The 23,855-nt window shown below is 29.5% G+C and overlaps 1 protein-coding gene across 3 annotated transcripts in view; it reads left to right on the forward strand.

Moving 5' to 3' along the window:
• The window catches only part of LOC113387588 (serine/threonine-protein kinase tousled-like 2), an 83,785-nt gene that overhangs the window by 45,752 nt on the left and 14,178 nt on the right, over positions 1–23,855 (forward strand). The window lies entirely within an intron of this gene.

Consider the following 23,855-nt stretch of genomic DNA (forward strand, 5'->3'; position numbering starts at 1 on the left):
TTTATATCGTATGTACATTCCTTGATAAATATACATTCGTTTACACTTCGGTTTGCATCTTCTATGTATGTATACACGACATATTCTTCTTACACGAAGACGATCAAATGTTTCAGCTTCTATTGTTTTATCTTCTGAAATTAAACCTATCATAACGTTATCATGTATCTGATATTGTTAGTTAAAAAATATTGTTCATCGGAATTATAATATAAATTTTTCGTTATAAAATGTGATTCGTTTGTTGTTCAACAATTTTGTTTTTATGATGGCCAAGGCGTAATCAATGTATTTCATTGAAGCTAATATTGTGTAGTCTATTTATACGGCTCGAACTAACAAATCAGCCGTTGAAACCGAAGTCCAGTTATGACATAATACAGCATTTTATTACACATTACACAGAATGATTTTTAAGTAGTTATTCAGATTTTTCACACTGCTAGAGCTTTAAAATCAATTACTATGTTTGTTATTCATAATTATTTGAAATCAATTTCGTAATTATACATAAAAAAAGAAAGAACAATATAGTTTACCTAACATAATTAAGCTTAAAGTTTGAAGAACTTGCGTAGAAAATAATTTATTCAACCGTTTTTCTAGTCTCCTATGTTCTTGCTTTCATATCTATATTTTTTTTAAATATAGATATTGATTTATATGCTTGAGCTATTACTTTTACAAAAAGTAAATGTATAATCTATATACTTCCTCGAATCATTGAAGTCATCATTTAAGTCACCATTTAGCTGTTCTGTCAAAGCTCTTGTTCTTGTGCGAAAACTGTCTAGGCTTTTTTACTCGTTTAGTGGTATATAAATAAATTGTATATATATATATCAGTATATATGTCTATATAAATTGTATATATACGTGTGCGTGTGTATATATGTGTGTGGTCGGTTTGAACTAGTTTTGTCAGATCCGCATATTTCGGAATAGGTTAGAACAGGCTTGCAAAACGTACCCGAAATTCTGCTCAGCTCTATATCAGGGTGAGAGAATGATATCCATCCAGCCCCGGTGAGGCGCAATAGCCTTGCAATGCCATGCCATGCTTCGGTTTGCACTCATATAGTGGCGGAGAAATGAACGCCAGAGAGCGCGGATGCCAAGTCGCTAACTTGCTAATGTCGGGGAATATCAATACAACATCGCCCATGCTCAACTATTCACCGCAAAACTCCACATACTGGCCGTTCATCGTATGCAAAAGCAGTGGTTTGCAAAAGACATTTCAAAATTCGTACATCCACTACAAAGAAACTCTAAGACATGATTCGATGCCTCACGGATGAAAATTGATCATGGTTATGAAATTATGTAGTTGGTTTGAAGACAGTAAAAGGCTTGCTGGATTCGTCAGTTCTTGAAACTAATTCTAACATTCATAATATATTATCTTTCTCATCAAAGATCTCGCAAGTATTATTTGGAATATCCAGCATTAATTTTCTCCCTCTTTTTTATTCATTATGTTTTTAACGAATTTTAACGATTTTATTTACCCATACATGTTCTTTTCTGATAGTCGACCATATGTCGTTTGAGTCGTTTGAGGCTTCAAAATATATTCTAAATCGGTGGTTACATAGTTTACTCGTATAACGAACAATAATTTCAAACTCGTACTGAATCAACATTTTATTTTGCTAATTAACATTTTTTATGCATATTTATTGAAGATGTGAACGTCGACTTGACATCCTTGAGTGAGTTGATTTCACAATATTTTTTCTAAAAATCGCGATACTGTAGTTAGCTTGGTCAAGATATGTTCGAAGAAAAAACGCAAACAAACAAAGCTTGAAAAATGGTTTTACATATTGCTAATTTATTCGTTCAAATTATATATTCTACATTGCATAATAGTTGAATCAGTTCTAACGCATAGGCATATTATACTTTTTTTTAAATGAGAATTATATTAAATTTTTTTGAGCAAATTTTTAAATATAGCGTTTTTATACCAGTATTGCAGATGATGTCTCACGGTGTTATATTGTTGAACATTATAATCGAATGCGTTGTGAAGTTCTGATTTCTCATGGTAACACCGTCTGTCACTGAGTTAAAATCAATAACGGGCACCACCCGGCCACCCAAAACACAACGCCCACCCTTTCTATCCCGGACAACTCCCTGCTCTTTTCACCATTGCGATTCCCACCCTAATAGGGGGTTGTAATACACCCTCAGCCAGCGTCCCATCCCGGACGGCCAACTAAAGTAAGTAACCCACGACGACGGATAGATCCTACAATACTCTACATCTCTAGCTTTTACCTCTGATAAGCGACACGGCTCGTCTCGTTCGCCATATTCGTAGCACATTTGAAAAGTTTGCTAAAAGTATCTGCTTTCACGCGACCGCCGTGGTATTGCTTTTGCAAATTGCAAGAGCAAGGAGTAAATTATATCGAATTTACTCCACAATGGCCGACTGATGTAACTTTTGAATGAAAATTATCCAATCTACTATTAAGATGTCATATTATGTTTTAATCTTATAAGAATGTGTTGATCCAGTGCGGAGAGTCATTTAATCCACTAAGAAATTTTGAACTTAAAGCCCAAGAGGATATTGTTTCTAGCAAATTATACACAAAAATACGATCGATTTGTTTTGTACACTTTACATTTAATTGTTCGATATATTATTAGTCGGACTATCGATTATTATGGTTCATTTCTCACGGCCTTTTTCTTAAAATTTTACTCTAAATTCGGCAATTACTCTAAAGCCTCAATTTTCGATTAAATATGTATTATCGATCTAATGCATAATAATAAATTTATATATTTTGGAGATTTTCTTACCACATCAAAAATGTATATGTCAATTTTTCACTAGCATTTAAGGTTCTTGGTAAGTAATATACAACTACATACATATTTGTTTCTACTTATGCAGAAAATTATGCATGACAACCGCATTATAATTGTAGGAAATATGCAGTCACACGAAGTGTGTATATGTATAGAAAGGCGAATTTAGAAAGAAGTTCTAGCCGTCCAATAGAAAAAGTCTTGAACTGCGAATGTTACTGCAGCGGTTATTGACCGGCCTACATTTTCTATAATCATTGGTTTACATTCAGAGTTTGACAACAGTTTTTGGTCTTATTTTTGGCTAATTATTGTCAGAAGATGTTTGTTACGTTTACCCTACCATCAGTGATAATGGTTTATTTTGAAAATATTTAAAGATTTACTTATCTTATTTCTTTTTATATTATCTAGTGTGATATGAAAAATTATTTCTGTACAAAGAGTGCAAAGTAGAGATATGTCACGTATATTATTTTATCATATCGGACATCATTTTTTGCATACTAATCTTTAAAAAAAAATACACACTTTGTTTTCATATAGCTAGTTCATTCATTTTCTGGTTAGAAATGAATTTCTTGCTTTTATATTTGAATTTGGATTATGCTAATCGTTTTTGATTGACCAAACTCTTACAAGAAATTATAGCTATATCTATTAATTATTATTAGGTATATCGTTTCGACGATGTTACCTGTGTTCATGTCCTTCCATATTTGGTACGTTACTGTTGTTGCTAGGCGCCACATCGTATGAGTGATATCATAGTCTCTTTGATTCAATTCTTCCGTTTTCTACTGCGCATATACAACGATTTCATCATTCCGTGCATACAGTTACAAAAAAATCTGACATAGGTCGCTGTGCAAAACTAAAAGTTTGTTAGGCTATTTTACAGATAAATTTTTGCGAGAATAATCAGGATATAAGATGTTGGCGAATTTAAACGTACAAAACGAACGACATGCTAAGTGATCGGGTAAAATATAAGCTTTATTAAACTCATCAAACCTATTGTTATCGTCGTCGCTTAAAGCAATTACTCCTGATAGATCGAATGTTTATATACAGATTCTGTGTAACGTATAGTGGAATCTGAATATTAAATCTCTTCTTAAGGTATACAGCCAGTTAGAATGACTCCTGTTTAATTACGACAAAAATTCATCCGCCTATACCGTCAAGTATAAATATATCGTTAGGGAGTTACTGACTTATACTTAAAAATTTATTCGCCTATACCGCCAAGAATAAAAATATTGTTGAAAAACTGACTTGTTACTAATCAAATATAATAATAAATGGTAGTCTGGCCGAAGGCAGGTCCATGGTGTGCGAGCCACCACAAATAAATGATTCCCTTACCCTTCGTCTATCATTCCCATTACCACTATTCCCCCTCCACTATTTTTTTTATGCATTTTCTTTTCCAAACCTCTGCCTGATCCTGTGCTTCGGCTTTCATTTCCCTGTATTTTCTCTTCTCGGGTAAGTCGTCAATCGTTTGCATTCTTCTTTTTCTATTCCTTCTATTTTACCTTCGACAACGTCATGCAGGAGGCTCTCTTTTTGCAGAAGAGGTCCGATCCAGTTTCCTTTTCTTCTCAGAATTGTGCTCAGTAGAGTCTTTTCTTCGCCCACTCTTCTTAGATCTTCATTTGTTATCTTGTCCACTTAATCTTCTCCATTCGCCTTCAGCACCACATTTCAAAATTCTCGAGGTAGTTCTTATCGGCCTTTTTTTTAGAGTCCATGTCTCCGATCCGTACAGAGCTTCATTTATCTTGTCTACTTAATCTTCTTCATTCGCCTCCAGCACCACATTGGAAAATTCTCGAGGTAGTTCTTATCGGCCTTTTTTAGAGTCCATGTCTCCGATTCGTACAGAGCTAGAAAATCATTGCTTCCAACCTCTTCTGTGGTTTGATTTTATATTCTAACGAATGTTTTATTCGTTTTGTATGAATTTCAAATAATAGACAAAGCAAATAGTTATATGTAAAACAATGTATTATGATCCCGAAATATCTGAATCCAATATATTTAATTTTAAATATAACTTAAATATATTTCAATTATATTTCATTGATAATATTTAATAAATATTGCATTATCTATACACTATTTAAACGCCAATAGCAGAATTTTCAGCTATGCAGTGAAAGTAGTGTTAATTGAGAATATTGCACAGTTTATAAGTTTCACAATATATTTTCTAAATATTTCTTTATATGTTTTCTGTTTCTGGTTTATAATTCATGCTGCAAAATTATTCACCGAACGATAATATTTTTAAATGATAGGAAAGTTTATTGAAAATATTTGATGTGTTCCAAGTGGCTTAATATAAATGAAGAAAATCTTCTGGTTTGATGGTGTGCTATTTATTAGGGCACGTTATTTTATTTTGTAGTTACTTTGTCGACATGGTTAAAAGTGAATTTAAAAAATTGTTTTTGGCTTTTTTTTGACTATCCCATTGCTTAGCGATTAGAGCTATGAGCTTGGATTCAGAAGTTCTAGTTTCGTTTCTCTGAAGGCCTGAAGTCAAGCGGTGGTGACATAGGTTTCTGGTTGAAAATACAGATTATAGCTTGAAAATATATTCAAGTCAAATTAGCAAAAGTGAATTGTACGTCAGCACTATTGGATGCATTTTTATATAATAAACTATCAAGAAAGCCAACCGTTGAGTTGCCTTCTAAAAATAAAATAACATATCATCTCACAAATATCTCCATAACAAGCTTATAGGACTACACGAAGTTTATATTTTATTTTATAATTAATAATAACGTCTTGTAAAGTTTTTTTATATCGCTGGTAAATTATCGGTCATCATAAAACTTGTCTGTTGCGCATTCAAATTGTGTTCAATAAGTATAGGTGAACAATTCAAACGTTTTTATTAAAAGCTTATATAAATATGTGTTATAAAACGCGCTATATTGTGATTGAAAACTCATCGATTATTCGAAATATTGAGAACCATTTAATCATTCTATTGTATATTGTATAATATAGTAGTATATTATAATATAGGTACCAACTAAATCACAATATATTAGTTACATGCTGAATTTGTAACAAACTAAAATGAAATCATTTAATTCATGAAATGCAAAACTTTATTGAGCTTCCTATGGCTTTTTGGTCTTGCACATTATTCACCTAATAGATCTAAATTATACCAATATAAAATGTTTACAAGTGAAAATAACTCTTCCCCTATTTTAAATTAAAAATAATTATGAGTACGAGGGAAATTCTAATAATTCTAAATATGTCAAATATAGACGGGGACAAAAAAAAAAATGATTAAGATATCACAAAAGTTCATTAGATTCTTTAAGTACTGATTGAAAAAAATAATGACTTTATCAAAAACGAATAATCTTTAATGCTTTACCATAGTTCATTTCAGTTGTGTCTTAGACTGCTTCTTATTTTCTTCTTATTATTTGGCATTCTTTTCAACAATGAGATATATTTATGTTTGGTGCAGTATTTATATTATGAAGTTTGATATTGGTTATTAGTTTATTATATTATTTATATCAATAATCAATTATAAGACCCATTAGAACTTGAGATGTCATATTAGTTATTAATAAGGTAGTGTTCAATACATGGCAATGCAAACGGTTGTCCTATTTCTATGCGATGAATTTATTATTACAATTTCTGAAATACTGATGAATTTTATATTGAAGTAGGCATTGCTACTTCAATATAAAATTCATGGGTGGGGTTATTTTCATTTGGAAACATATTTCCATCTATATTTTCATCGATGTCACCGCTGCTTGACACCAGGCTGTCTGAGGGGCGGGTATTGAACCTGGAACATCTGATCCGAAGTTGATTGTTTACTTTCAAATGTAAAATTATTTAATAAATATTACAAACTTTCATATTAACTATTAAAATGTATACTTTTTTTTAGTTATCAACAACTCTCAACAAACAACAAAATTTGCGATCTTGAATAATTTTGACGCCCGTTTTTTGGGTATAATATACACCAGGTGATGGGACTTTCTGCACCAATTATGGTTCAAAAATTTTAGTCCGATTTATATTTATATTACCAATATTATTAATTATTAGGAAGTAATAGTTTTTATTTATAATCATTGATATCAGTATGTATCTGATGAAAGTATGTAATATCATGCCCAGTTCCATCCTAAGAGATGGCTCTCGCATTGATTTCATATCCGTTCAGATTAGTTCGTAAAGAAGGTTCGTTGTTTTCAAATAACCTTTTGCATGTCGAAGAATTTATGTATGTATTTGTTGGTAAAAGAAATCTTGTCATTCTAATTTTATAGTGGCAAGACCAAACAATCCTTTTGCACAAGGCATAGGCAAGCTCAAATTTTATGATAAAATAGAAAAGGTACTTCTGAAACCCTTTTATTCATCTTATACCTATGCAATGTCTTGCGGGGAATATATAAATTTATTTCATTGTTTTTATTTGGTTATTAGATAATCATAATTTTCTTCTAATAATAATAATTTGACAAGATTATTAATCTAGAATGATGTCGCATTGGCATATACTAAGATTAGGTCAAAACATAAATTTTGACACAATGGCGACTGTTTGAAAAAAATGATATTTTTTACCTTTTTTTAAGTTTCTCGAATTTTTTAAAAATAGTAAAAATTTAAACTTTGGGATGAGATTAGTTTATACTCGAGGGAGAACTCTATGATGAAAATTTTTCAGTAGAATTGGGGAAATCGTGGGCATCGTATTGAAAAAGACAGTTTTGAGAAAAACGCGTTTAATGTTTCACCAAAATAAGGAAGCAGAAAGAGGATTTTCATGGCCAAAAAGCAGTATCTCCGAAAATAATTTAAATTTTAGAAAATCCTCTCGTACACATATTCTCAAATAGTTAAACTTTGACATTTCTTTGTTAATATAATTTAAAAAAAAAACTTGCATAAGAGCACACATTTAAAAAAAGCATCTTCAGATTTGAACGCTAGGTGAAATGAAGCTTGGAAAACTCTCGCGCTACGGCGCCAGAAAGGGACACAATTATATTCAAAATCCAACCATCGCATGAATACTTTTGCTCGGTACAACACACTCCATCTTGAATCTTCTTGGGTATTTTTGCGGGGAATTGTTTGAGTCTGAATAAAAGTAGTTTTCTGCTTGGCCGCGATGTGTTTGATTGTTGTCGCTTCCGCTTTGTGCCGATGATATTATCCAGAAGATTAGTTGCGCTTATACATAATTTCTTCCATGGCATTTTTTTTCGTTAGGCCGTGCTTCGTTCTAAACTTCCATTGCTTTGTGGGATTTAATAAATTAATGAATTAGATCTATTATATAAAGCTATATCTACCATTGCAAGCAATTATGCTAGAGTCGAGTTAAAATTTTATTGGTCAATAATTAACCGACTGGTATATTTTAAACCTTTAAAACAGAAATGCTTCATTCATTGCAAAGATCATGCTTCTTGTTCGTAGGCAAATTTTGTTAAATTTCATACCCTTACTAAAGTATACTAATATTATGATTGGTAACGAAATAATAAATCTCATAAGTTCAAACTTTTTAGTTTTAATAGCTTATGCATTTTAATTATTTTTTTAGAACATCAATTAGACCTTGAATTTTATTTTATTATTTGCTGCCATACTTGGTATTATTTACTATAATTACAACAATTAAAATTCTATATGCTGTAATTTTTAAAAATGTAGTTTTTTTAAGGCAATCCAGTGGTCGACCTATCTATATTTGATATACATATTTGTATTATTACAATTTCTCTCTAGAGGGTTATGTTCACTTGAAAACATTATCATTTTTATATTTCAAGTGAAAGCGAAAGCTCTAACCCCTAAGCCACTGGGATTCCCAAATTTGTCAAATGCCACTTAATATTTTGGTCGTCACAGAAGACCCTTATGCTTTTTTTGTTCAGATTTATAAACAGTTATAAACAGTTATATATAAAACGTAATAAATAAATCAAGTACAACAAAAGTAAAGCACAAACAAAACTGAATAATCTAAAAGACATGTGCCCAAAGCTCCCACTATCATTTTCAAATCTCGAATAAAAGAAACACAATTTTTGTTTTGGTACTTTTCTTGGTAGATCACTCTAATAGGAACTAGAACAGTCGTGTAATATAAATTATGTCATTTTTTAATATAATCTAAACGTTTTTGATTTGAAACCCCGAAAATATTTATAGTCCAGTCATTTGGTCGTTTTGCCGGTACAGTACTCCGGGAATTCTGAAAATTGGTAATCTTATAGATTTCGAGGTGCTCTTTACGAAAATCAACTTTGCCACCTCAAATTTCAACGGCAAGTTGCCGCCGTATTGGAAAAATGGCGTCAAAAAACAGCTTTTTTAAAATATCTCGTTTCTGGCTCATTCTACGATACAAGTATCTATGTACGAATTAAACTAGATAAAATTTCCTACAATTCTTTAGAAAACCGTTTTTTTGTAAAATTGATTGTATGAGAGTACGGCCGCCTCAAAGTCTTTGCTGCTCTCGCCGTAGTATCAAATCTCTCCATATATGACAGCACTTTGAACTTGACCACATTCTCTAATAAATAAATATTTTTAATATTAAATTAATTTAATATTAATTTAATATTATCTAGAAATAAAATAATTCAAATATTTTTCTGTTTTTTTGCTGATTTTTTAACACTTCAATTGCAAAGTAGCTATATACAAAATTAAACGAAAGAAGAAGCTTTCTATAATTTATTCAATATCTTTTATTTTGTTAAACCAATTATTTTATTTCTAGATCTTATTCGCTTCATTTAACATTGAAAATATTTATTTATTAGAAAGAATGTGGCCAAGTTCAAAGTGCTGTCATATATGGAGAGATTTTATACTAGGGCGAGAGCAGCAAAGACTTTGAGGCGGCCGTACTCTCAAACAATCAATTTTACAAAAAAAAAAACGGTTTTCTAAAGAATTCTAGGAAATTTTATCTAGTTTAATTCGTACATAGATACTTTTATCGTAGAATGAGCCAGAAAGGAGATATTTTAAAAAAGCTGTTTTTTGACGCCATTTTCTAATATGGCGGCAACTTGCCGTTCAAATTTGAGGTGGCAAATTTGATTTTCGTAAAGAGCACCTCGAAATCTATAAGATTACCAATTTTCAGAATTCCCGGAGTACTGTACCGGCAACAGCCTTTTTTTGCACCAAATGACTGGACTATTATTACATAACAAATTATATTTGTTATTACATTTAACTTATTTTTTTTACGAATGGAACTTTTTTCTTTAAATGATTCAAACATGTAAAAACGAACTTAAAAGTTAAGAAAAACTGTAAGCGTGAGTACAGTCTATTTTTCTAAACTAATATTTATAACTAACCTACTTCTCATAGGCTTAATAGTCTAACCCTCAAGAGGTTCGTTTTCATTTTCTCTATACCAAGCAAAGTTGCATGAAAATCCCAAGCGAGTAAGCCTGAGGGTCCTTAATTAAAAATATAATACTTGCTATTTAATTCTGCACAATCTATACTATATATGTATATATTATTAAAAATCGACTATAATCGCGTAACCACTGGTGATTTTTATGTATGAATATATGAAAAGGATTTATTTTCTTTAGAGTTAAATGTTTATATTGAATTCTTCTGGGTTTAAAATCGTCGCAATTGTTTAAAGATATGCTTATGTGGTACTGATCTTTACTATTTTGTAGTTTCTTCTAGCTATTTTGTCTAGCAAATACTCGACTCCCTCGGACCCTGTGTGTAGGTACGTTTATCCGCGATGGCCTACCCGTTGACATGGCTGGCATTCAACCGGAACTTCTGGTTATAGCATAGCCGTTTGTGGAGTGCGCATTTCCAATGGTTCTCAATCCATGTACTACTGCCTTTCATAGATTATTCCATTCCCGGGCGCGGTCGAAATTGACTCTAACCATGTACGCCCACCACCTTCGTTCTCCATCACCATAATCCGCCATATTGCCAAGCTCACACCCTCTATGGTTCGCCCGGTAATCAATGTTTACCTACTTTATATGTATAAGTAACTTTCTATCTGGTGGTAGGTGCGTAAACATTTTACATCCTGATATATTTTGCAACATATATTAATTTCTTACACAACTGCATTTTTTATTTTTATACGTCCAGTATCAATTTGTTTACATCATCATTTTTCTCTAATTTTTATCAGCATCATTAACATAATTTTGAAATTATTGCCTATTGTATCACTAAATTTCAATTGCTTGCTCCATTGTAAAAATAGCTCAAATCTTTGAGTTAAAAATTTCAACAATTGTAATATCTAAGGAAAGTTTTGAGGTTTTCGTTTTTAACCCCTTTAATAATTGGCAATTATTTGCCACGGAGCCTGGATGATAATAACTTAATATTGCTGGTTAAATTGTTATTTTATTCCTTATTATGCGACTGAAATATTTTTATAAGACAGATGTTTTTACATATTTTTTTGTTCGTCATCGTGAAGCACATTTCCTGAAGATCTTCTAAGCAAGGTTCACGTCGTCTAACATGCGCACAAAAGTTTGCGCACTTTGTAGTGTGAATTTATATTCTGTTCTCTAAGAATGTGGAGTTTATGTTTTTTGTTACTGGGCGTCAGATAGACGATCGAACTTTTCATATAGAGTTCGATTGCTAACGATGGCTATTTTCCAAAACTTAATGCATGTTTCAGTCATAAGCTTTAAGGATCGTTTCAATTTAATATGCATTGTGTTTATTTATGATTTCCAGACAATTTTTATGACCAATTTTGGTGTCGATGCTTTCAATGAAAGTATATATCTTAATTTACAAGCTAATTACACTAATCGTGCGTGGCTACGTGAGCGAGCTATTTTGGGAGCCAAAAATAGAGACGCCGACGCAGATTATTTGAACCTATCCTGTTGAATTCATAAAACTTGCGATTAAATATAGAATCGACAGTCATTCGGATTTTGATTGCACCAAAACTATGCAATGTATTAGATATTGAACATCCATACTTCTCTCATCCATCTCCCATTATATACGGTGTTTTCAAGGGCTTGCAATCTAGAGTACTAGAAAATATAATTTATATAGATGGAAGTAATATATAGTCATTGTGATAATTGCATGTGGTATCAAGTTTCATAAAAATTGGTTTTTCTTACATAAATTTATATAAATATAGCTTTTGAGCGACCTTGCCTTATTAAATTGAAAGAATAAAAGTTCCATTGCCTAATATTTGTCAAACACGCTATTGAGAAGATGCTACAGCAAATAAACTAAATTTAATAATTTGGTTCATATTCTCCTAATATATTTTTTATATTAGTTAGTAGTAGATAGATATCTATTGTTACCTAATGAAAATTCAATCATTTAAATATTTTAAAGTGATATTATGCAATTGAATATATGCAAACAATTAACAAAGCAAATCTTACTAAAGTATTATGGAAGATCTCGAATTATTTACTTAGAATAATATAATTAATATATTGAAATAGCTAATAACATTTTATTAAACCATTAACAAATATTAGACAATGGAACTTTTGTTGATTTAATTTAATTAACAACATATTTAATATGTTTGAAATAACCATTTTAGATATATTCATATATGTATATGAATGAATATGATATGACTTGAGGCCTAATTTGTATGCGATAATAATCAATATATGAATTAAAGTTCTCATCAATAAAATTTTTAAGGATTTTTGTTATACAAGTTTATTTAAAACCTAAATTTTTGTTTTTTTTTAGTGTAAAAAGTAATTTTTTTAATATCATAAATACAACTAACAATGCTAAGTTTCTACCAAATATATCTAAAAACATATATTTGTATGCATAACCATTTGAACAAATATAAATATATATTTCATTTTTACTCAAATGTCGAACTCAATAAATAAAAAAATATAAACTTTTTTTTCATATAAATATAAGCTGTTGTGCTGAGTCGGTTTTGCAGGTGGTTGTCCCATCTATATATATATATACATTTTTTTATTATTACTTATATCTTAACAGCAATCAGAACCTTACGTCCTATGAGCTGTTGGGCTGAATCTTCTCTTAACTTCCTCAATATTTGGTGATTTTTTTTAAATTATTAGAGTTTATCTAATAGTGCTGATTGATTATTTAGGTGCAGCAATGCCGGACAAGGGCTATTTTCACTTGGAAACATATTTATTTATATCTATATTTTCAAGTGAAACCCGTTGTCACTACTGCTTGACAACAGGTTGTGGGATCGAACCCAGGAATAAGTTTATTTAATATCGTATATAATTAACACGAATTATAAAATTCGTGTTAATTATGTACTATATAAAAAAAATTATCTTCTTTTGGAATGTTTATCGAAGTTGGACACAAAGAAATAATGTTTTCAGTTTGTATCCCCTGTCTCGTCGCCAACATTCCATTCCATTATACGAATTCTGGGTAACGTGACGATCTTTACCATATAGTAACCAATTGATAACTATTACGCTTATCGCAATAATACGAATGTAATTTAATATGTTTGCGTTAGTGGCCTGATACATGTTTCGAAAATAATATCTTAATAATTAAACATGTTTCCACAGGGTCTTTCTGAATTCGCATACCAGTTGTAATAAATACACATTATCTATATTGATGACTTTTTATTCTATTATTCTAAAAATAATGTTCATATGCAATTTTAACTACATTCTATGCTATTAATAGAACTTCTACAATTTGAGACAGTACTTTCATTTTACGGTTTTAATTGATGCTTGTAATTCGCGATAAAATGATTAAAAAATAGAAAACGCGAAATGTGACATTTTATGGAGAGGCTCTCAAGACGGAAGTTGCATAGAAATTGTACGTAAACGTAAAGGTGCGACCTTCTACTTTTTTAAATATAAAGAATTTTTATAAATGAAACTTCTATTTATGCTAATTTTGCTTTATTTATGAAGGTTTCAGAATCTATTAAGTACCGTCTAGTTTTCTTGTTAGCTGTAACAATTAGTTTTTATTCCATTATTAATACGATTTATTTTTTGTCACGCTATTTCTATGTACAAACTACAAAATAATAAATAATATAGTTGTTTTTAAATGCGGAAGTAAAACAAGAAATGTACCATTTATGGAAATACTTGACTTGCCATTGCATTGAAATTATAGTGTGTAAACTATCGAGGTGGAATCTACTTTTTTTTTAATTCAATGAATTTTTATAAACTAAACTGTTAATTCTGCTCATATTGATTTATTCAGTTCTTATATGTCAATATAAATAAACCTATAGAAACATGCATGTACTGTTTTCGTATAAATAAGTTCTGGTTATTCAATATTTCGTAACGGACTGCAGATAGTCTAAGCTTTGATAAATATTCGTATAACCACACAAACTGCACTTATCATTATTTGTTTATGAACTTTGTTTATTTAAAAAAATATTTTGAAATTACTTATTTTTTTTTTTTTTTTAATTTCAATAATTATTACAACTGCTAATTTATTAACATCAAGTAATATTGATAAATAATAATATAAATTTAAATAAATAAAAGAGCAAAGGATAAAATTTACATGAAAATAATATCCGTAATATGAAATTACTTAAATATATTTTTTTTTTATTATTGTACTTAACCATCTTTGCAATTAAATTTTTTTTGCATATTTAGGTTAAATCTACTGATATATGTGTATGTGCTGCTGTAATCAGTAAACTAACTTAAAAAACGGCCGAATTCTTCGTAGAACGTAGGGGCTACGTATTTTGTAGAACGTCTTCGTTCATGATCTTAGACACAACGAATTTCGAACTATAGTGAGGCCTTCCGAATGATTCCAAACCACTCTGAAAACGTTCTATTAGCCCTGGAGCGTTTTCATTTGCTATAAAGGTACATTTTTGAAAAAAAGAAATTTTAGGAAAAATGCCGGACTATCGGGCATTCCGGACTGGTGGGTGCCGGACTAAAGAAATTCTACTGTTCGTAGTTATTATAGTAATAGCATTATTCAGTAACTATAAGTGAGGATTCAAGAGATTTTTTAAAAAAATTATTATCTGTTTCCTATACAGAATATCATTTTGTCATTTACATTAATTTTTATCGCTTTTCACATTTTTCATCATCTATTCTCGGATAAACGTAAAATATTACAAATCAATATATTCTTGTTTTTGACATCAATTTCTATATCCATATATAAACTATACCATATTATATCTATATAATATACGATTATATACATATGTATATACATATATCGTAATTCTAGCCATAGATAAGACCTCTGCTATAAATATCTGTGATATTTTCTCGTTTTTGTTTGTTTTTGTAATGTTTATAATACATCTTTCTATAGAGCATATAGTAATGTCATGGATAAATAATTTTGGTTTTATTTATAACATTAGGATAATATAAAAGATAGTTTCCACATTACTGTAGTAACTCCCACGCTAATATTACTAACACGTTTTTATATCACATTCATGTGGTATATAATTATATTTATTTCACAAATAATTATAGAATTATATAGAATATAAATTATAGTAATGATTAGTATTTCAAATAATTTAATGAGGTGAGACGCCTTTGTATAAAAAATCCTATTAAAATTCACCGTATGAATGTTGTTTCAATATGTAAAAATAAACACAGGATCAAAATAGAATAAACTATGAAATTGTGTTGAGATAAATCTGATGTTCAGAAAGAGGAGAACGGTTATACAAAAACGGTGATGAAATTCTCATAAATTTAGATACTATCAACTGAAAATTCCTAATAATTTTTTTTAAGTTAGTTTGCAAAGTATTGTTCAGTATTTAAATTAATATATTCAGAAATATCATACAAAATTTAAAACATTTCTTACTTTGTTAAATTTATAAGGTAGTAAATTTACAAGTTATTACTTTTACCACAAATTTATTCCACATGGGGAGGCAAATAGAAACTAAAGATCAAATGAGAGTAAAACAATTTAATCACTTTCGATTTAAGATTTGCCAATATTAAACGAATTTTAGTTAATTTAGGCACTTTACAAGTATTGAAGGAATTAATATAATTTGCATTCAATTGGAGGCCTCAAAATGTAGTAACGGTAAAATTTTTAAAAATGTCATTGATGAAATGATATAATTTCAGTTTTACCATTATGAAGCAAAAGGATATTACAGCTCAAGCAATTACAGATTGAAGTCATAACTAAAATTAAATTGTCTTTCAGTCGCCTTTTACAACGGGATCAGCAAAAGTAAAGATTTTAAATTATCATAACTTTTTCATAGATTGTTTATGTAGATGAAGAATAATAATGGACCAGGGATAATGGACCCACTTTTAGGGTCATAATAATAAGAATTTTATAAAAGATACTTCCGTGGCTGAAATCTACTTACAAAGATTAACCATTTATAAGAAAGCAGCAAAAATTTGATAATTCATTTAATAATGAGTTAAGAAAGAATTGCTATAAGTCATCAGAAATTATTTAATTGGAATTTGTACAAATTTAAATCACTTTAACATTTCTAGTCAGTTGTTTTAATTATTATCAGTTAAATGATGGTATATAAGAATTACACACAGAATTTCTACTACATATTATATAAAATCTAATTACTCACTTTTGTGCGATAATTCTTAATTTATAATTATTTATTTAAAATTTATTATATATAAAAGATGTTAAATTCGGGCATACACAATAAATTCGCTCACAACGATAAGTAATAGAAATTAAATAGTTTTCTATTTGTATTTATCAATCATAAATACTTCATATGTTACATATGCGGAAGTAAAGTTTCAGATATTCATTCATCTCTAACTGTTTAATCATATGAGAATGTTAGTGAATTAGAATAGAAACATCTTTAAACATTTTATTATTGTTTTATATTTTATATAGTATTTCCGAATGAATATAACTTTGATAAAATTAATTGAGTTATTGCAATAATACTTGCACCTATCCCAAATGTCTAAATCGAATGCCAATCCAGTGATTGGCCGTCCAGGTATGATGGTATGCAATAATAATTATTGTAAATAATACAATATTAATTAAATATGATGATCAATCACAGCAATAATAAAAAATACAATAAAATAAAATAAATTGTTATACGTTATGTCACTTGATTAAAGAAGGAAAGTAGGCCGTAGAAGAAAACAAAGCTTATTTAAATGCACAAAATCTCCAACACTATTGCTTTGAATATTTTAAAAAAATGTAATGCGATGTGAACGCGCTTTATGATAATTTTATCGTATCATTTCTTAACGCGAGCCTACTATCATAGAGCGCTTCTAATACTTCCAACGCTCACACATATTTCCATTGGAGCTTTGATGACGACATTAGCAAAATTAGAATTTTTGGTTGGAGTTCTTATGATTTTGTCCTTTTCTTAATGAAACAACGATGTTTTTCGATCAATAATTATGTGAAAGTATGTTTGTCAACGGTGTAATTGTACACAGCTCAAAGAATCGTGGAGGTCGTGAATAATATTTGGACTTTCTATTTATGAATAGCGATTGAATATGAGTATATTTAATTCAATAATGACAATGAATTATAGTTGAGGTATTATTTTAAAAGCAAATTTCTGATAATAGTAATATAAATATTAAACGTCAACAATTTAAAATTGTTCTTAGTAATTTTCTCTACTTGAAAACAAACAGAAAATCGCTTATAAACTTTTAATCGGCAATTGTAAGCAAATGCAGTTAGCTATTCAAGTAAATTATTGCAAAAATATTTCAACTAATAATATGATTTTTAATATAATAATTATTTATCTATTATCACATCGCTGTATTTTACATTAGAGCATTCATATATTATTTTAGAGGTTGTAGTCAGCATATAAATATTTAGTAACTTTTTTAATATTGTTAGCACAATAATACTTCGACAAACAATTTACACAAGTAAATATTTAATTCAACAAAGAGAATATTTTTGAGGCATAATTTTAAAAGCAAAATATTCGGATATAATACTGCAATAAAGTAAAAACGCTTTGAAACAGTTTAATTTTTTTCAGCATTTTTTTTTTTGCAAATAAATTATTGCAGAAATATTTCCAATAATTGTGTGGCTTTGAAAGATAATTATTATTATTATTATATGATAATTATTATTTTGAGAATTTACTAAACGGGACTACTTATATTACAGATTTCTTACAGTTTTAAATAATATCATGTTGTTGATTACATTAGTACTTTCATTAGTTATAAGAGCTTATAGTTACAATATACCCTACTTCCCGTAGGGTAAGTTATAGTAAACGCAAAAAAATCGATAATGAAAATTTTTATATATCTTTACGTTTCAAAGGTTTCTGAACATTTTGGCATACCTTAAAAAAATGGATATGTGTGTGTGTGTGTGCGTGTGCGGATACAAATTTTCGTCGACGATTTCGGGAACACGTATGAAGCGATTTGAATAATTCAAAAAACATTCGATTCGTATTGATAAGGAGACGTGCTGATTAGTTTTTGGCGAAAGCAGGTCTAGCCGTTCCGAAGATATGGGGCAAAAAGTGCCAAAAACGATAACTCAGTTTTTAAGAGAACGGAGCGTCCGATTTGAATAATTCAAAAAAACATTTTACTTGTATTAGCAAGATAAAGAACTGATCAAATTTTCATGAAGGCAGGCCTAGTGGTTTCGGAGATCTAGTAAAAAAGAAAAAAAAAGCCATTTGGCAGTCAAAAATGATCATTAGACATATGCATATGAAATCATCAGATATTTTATAGAGATTTTAACAATAAGTATAAATTTTGTTTACATTCCTATGGGTTCCGTAATAATGTTTATCCTTACGCGCTTCGATATTTCGTCTCTATGCAGTTCAAGCAGTACGATTGCTTTGAAAAAAAAGTTCAGAATTTCCAAAATATTTCAAAATAAATTCTTCAAAAAGTCTAAATTAGTCCAAAATATTTCAAAATAAATTCTTCAAAAAAAGTAAATTTTTGTCAGAGTATTTTTTTTAAATGTCAATCTTTTTAAAAAAATAATTTTTGGTACGGGAAGTTCAAGCAATTTGCCTTTTACATAAGTAAATAATCATACAAATAAATATGATTAAAATCTTAGTATAAAAAGTAATAAGTATTAATTTACATAGATGTCAATAATCTGTGAGCCAAAATACCGATAAGTTTCATATTAGAATCTGTCGGAAACCTGCATTGAATGTTCAACCCTGATGTGTTTGATTATGTCGGAGGCGGCACGCAACGTGCGCGCACATGTTGCGGCAACGTCGCAACGGTCTAACCACGTGCGCGCGCGAAAGGGACCGTCATGTGTTTCCTTGGTCCGTCTTCCGCTTATCTCGCAGTCGAGTCGTCTCGACGCGCGATGAACTTGCGTGTTTTTACGCAGGCCATATTCATGTATCTGTATCGCACTCTGTGGTAGTGGTAAAATTAAGCCAAGTGGAGAGTGTTTATAGTGAGAGATCTAGCGTTGATTTTTTAATTGAATTATATATCGCGGTCGGTATGTTTACATTGAATTTCAATTCTAATTAGCAATATCAAATCGATAATTGGCTGAAATTTACCGATAGATTAATTAGGAATTTATTTTGAAGATATCAGATGGAATTTGCGTTGATTCATTTTGTTGATCGTTGATAAAGCCGTTTCTTCGTAATCTACGTATAGTTGAAAAAGTTTTTGCATTCCAATACTGTTCGGAAGATGTCTATTTATTAAAGTAGGCAAATTTTATTTACAATAAGCAAAAATTGTTTGATCGTAATTAACACGTTAAGGGGCACAACTAGTGTAACCGCCTAAAAAAAAAGTGATTTTTGGGAATTTATATTGAAAAAACTACTTTATCAATCATTTCAAAATTTTAGGAATATATTTATACATGTTTTAAGAATACATAGTAAAATTTTTGAAAAAAAAATTTTAATATTTTTTTAAGTTATCGTCGATCTCCAACGGCGCGACAAAAAAGGCCCTTCACTGCTGCAGTGATTCCGGCCTTCTACGTGGATGAAATTTAAAAAAAAAAAATTCTCGTTAAAATAGATAATATTGTCTGTAAAATAAACTACGATAAAGAAAAAAAATCAAAAATGGACAAAATGACGGCGTTTTTTTAAAAAAAAGTCGAATTTGACCCAAAATTTTGGTCGTTTTTGGACTGCCAAAATTCGATTTTTGATCCGATCAAAAAATCGATAGTTCATTTGACGGAGAACTATATATAGAACATGTAAAAAAAAATTGATAGTGATCGGATAATTTGTTTTTGAGTAATCACTGCAGCAAATTTGGAAAATGCTGTTTCGAGAAAAACGCGTTTAAAGATTAAATGATCGTTATACTATATACTATATGTATACTCTTTAAATGGCTGTGACTCAAAAACTATTTAAGATATCGATTTAAAATTTTGATATGTTATTTTTAAGGTATAACCTATCGAAATATGGAAAAATTGAAAATTCGATTTTTTGAAAATTTCACACTAGTTGTGCCCCTTAATGATGATGCCAGTCTTATGTGTCAAAGTTCTACATGAGCAATGTTGGACAAATATGTTTGACATAAAAAATAATGTTTCTCTACGAATTTTTCCAAAAAAAAATTTCTTTGACACATTAAATTTTCTTGGTGCATTTTTAACTGAATTATTATGCGATTTTTTTTCTGATATTATCGTGGTGGTCAACGTGTTAATAATTAAAATGTTTTGTTCCAGGTTTATATATTTTAGATTCCAATAATTCAAAATCTTTTTTAACCAATTTCATTAGTTTTGTGAATGGATTGGACGAGTTATTTTTTTATAGTTCATAATTAAATATTTAATTTTTAATTTCCTGGAAACATTCTCAGCACATTTTAAAATATCAGATTTCAATTATTCAAAATCACTCGAATAAAATAAAACACCGAAGAAATGTGCTTTACTCTGTTTTAGTGTTTTCCGCACTCAACAGATGGTCTTCTATGCTCAAATTCATGACTCATTGTAATATTTTTTCATTTTATAAATTTGTGATTTGATTTAATTGAAAATATATTTTATACGCGTATATTTTGTTTTAATTTAAGTTAATCAGGCGGTAAAATTCATATGAATCGAAATTCGCTAGTGGAAGGGTTAAATCTAGGGGTAAATTTACGCACTACAGTTAGTGGCGCTCCTATGGAGTGCGGAAACAATTAATATTGAAGTAATGGAAATGCGGACGTGTTTGCGATTCCTTTATACTGCTTTTATCTGTGAAATAACGATAATTTGAATTTTTATATAATATAAATGCGGATTTATTTCATTTTGAATGGAAGTTAAAAATTTAATTTATTGCATTATTCAATTATTACAAACCGATTTCTGAATTACTAATTTGATCCGATATAAATCTAACGAATAGTAACTTTATAATAATTCTTGGTGCAATTTTAATAATTAAGAAAAAAGATGTTTTAGAAAACTAACAAACTTTCCCCTAACCCTAAATTTTAGTTGATTACTTAAAATAGGTCATCTGTAACTAAATATTTTGCAAGAGTATAACCGATATCGATGAAATAATCTTTTTACCAGACTCCTCACTACTTGTGTGCCGCGAGCGTGTTCAGCGTTCAGCGTTCGCCAATTCGCCTTTCCTTTGCTTTGTTCACTACTACTTCACTTGGTACGGTTAACGACTAGACCGAATCATCATATGATCCGGTGTATGAACATCGCGCGAAGGCACGTGGCCTTTGACATCTGCGCGCGCGCTATGTTTTGGTGATGTCCATTTGACGCTGTAGCACGTGGTCGTCAAGGGCAGCCATGTTTGTTGTGATTGTTGGTTTTTAGAAGTGGATTAATTGTATGTTTTATTATATGCTGATTGTTGTGTTTATTGTATTGAAACTGTTTATTATAATAAGTTGATATTAATAATTATTTCGAATTAATTAATAAGTATTTGGTTTCCTTTTCTGGGATTTTTTTTATTGTTATTACCACATTTTAGAATATTTTGTTTTTATAATTAAAACAAAATTAATTTAAATAAATTGTTGACGATTTTAATCTATATTGAATATTTAATTTTCTGAATCACGAAAGATTTATTTGTACGGCATAAATGTAAGTTGTTTTTGGATTTTTTACTATTATTTTTAATAATTATATCATTAATAAAAAAAGATTAAATTTTATTTTATCTATTCTCTAATAATTTTATCGACGTCTTTTTTATCTAAATATTATTTGATCGATATTATACACCGATTGTTGAATTGATTTCATAAATTAAAAAATGCATGTCGCATTTGTTAACTTACCAGAGGAGAGGTTTGTTTCGCGAATAAGTCTGATTTGAAATTGAATTGTATGTTTCTTCGATGTTTCATGGCTTCATGAATATAAAGAGGCCAAATATAAAAAAGTATGTGTGTTTAAGCCAATTTTTGACCCTTCGTCGACGTTTTCTCAAAAATGAAAATTTAAAAGCCTTTCGATATAACTCGATAACGGGGCGTCCATTAATCACGTGAGGTTTTTAGGGGGAGGGGGGGGTTTGACAAAAAATCACGAAATATCACGTGGGGGAGGGAGGGGTATAGCAAGATATCATGTGTATTTATTTTTTTACTATTTTTTATAAAAAAAGTTCAAACATTTAAAAAAAAATCAAAAATTTTACAGTTTTTTCACGCAACTGAAAATACACGTGATGTTTGGTGGGGGTAATTTTGAATATCACCAAACATCACCAAGGGGGAGTGGGGGTCTAAAAATCCTTAAAAACTCGCTCACGTAATTAATAGACGCCCCCTAAGGTTTAGGATCGATTAGTTTTGCGCGACAATCGACCAAAAGTATAATATCAAAAATTCAAAATCTGTTCAAAAGATATTGATTGGGAATCGCTTTGATTAGTTTTTGGTAAAGATCGGCCGAGCCGTTTCTACATAATTAAATGTTGAAATTTGTTTTTTTTTTTGACAATTTTGATGAAACTTTGTATAGGAATGGATTTTATAGTCTGATATAACATACTAAAATATTATAAGTCAAAAAATTCATCAAAGTTTGAATTTCTTCGTGCGTTCTAGCGATTCTAATCAGAATCTATGCCGAAGCATCTGTACCTTCTGTGGTGTTTAAAATATTTAAATAAAATAAATTTTTGAACACGAAAAGGATGAAATGAAATATGTTAAACAAATTTTTAATTTAAATTATTATATATTTTTTTGTTATAATTTATTTTTGTTAATCAAGACTTTGTTATCTTATTTACAATATTGATAAGTACAAAAAGGAATGATACAAAAAAATACAATAAATTCAATATAAAACGAAACAAAGTTAAAATAAAATAAAATAATAACAGTAATATAAATATAATAATATAAATGATTTGTATGCTGGATTAATTTATTGTTGAAAGATGAACTTCTAATTTTGATCATTTCGTTGAATGTAGAGAGTTTCAAATCCTTATGTAGGCAAAAGTTCGAAATATATCAAAGCGCATTAGCGAAGAATTGTGTTCTGGGACCTTCGAATAATGTTTATGTTTGATTTACAAGAGCAACCCCATAGTTCGATTCCATAAGTCCAAATGGGCTCTATTATAGCTTTGTACAGAAGTAGTTTGTTGTCTAGAAAAATTTCGGATTTCCTCCCAAAAAGCCAGTAAAAATCTTTTATTTTCAGTTGAATTTGTTTCTTTTTATTTTCAATCTGTGTTCTCCATGTTAATTTGGAATCGATGTGCACGCCTAAATATTTAATAGTGTTGCATAGTATATAATTATATGTATCATAAAAAAGTTTCAAAGATATAAATTGAAAATCGTTTTCAATGAAGCGAAATATTTATTTTCGAAATAAAGAGTTAAACAAAATACACTTAATAGCTGAATCTCAATTCTTATTGATTATGTTGATTATGT

The sequence above is a fragment of the Ctenocephalides felis genome, unplaced genomic scaffold (assembly GCF_003426905.1).
Source record: "Ctenocephalides felis isolate EL2017-DRISC unplaced genomic scaffold, ASM342690v1 CF-g0.4_SCAFFOLD_03572, whole genome shotgun sequence".
In the NCBI taxonomy this organism is placed as follows: Eukaryota; Metazoa; Arthropoda; class Insecta; order Siphonaptera; family Pulicidae; genus Ctenocephalides; species Ctenocephalides felis.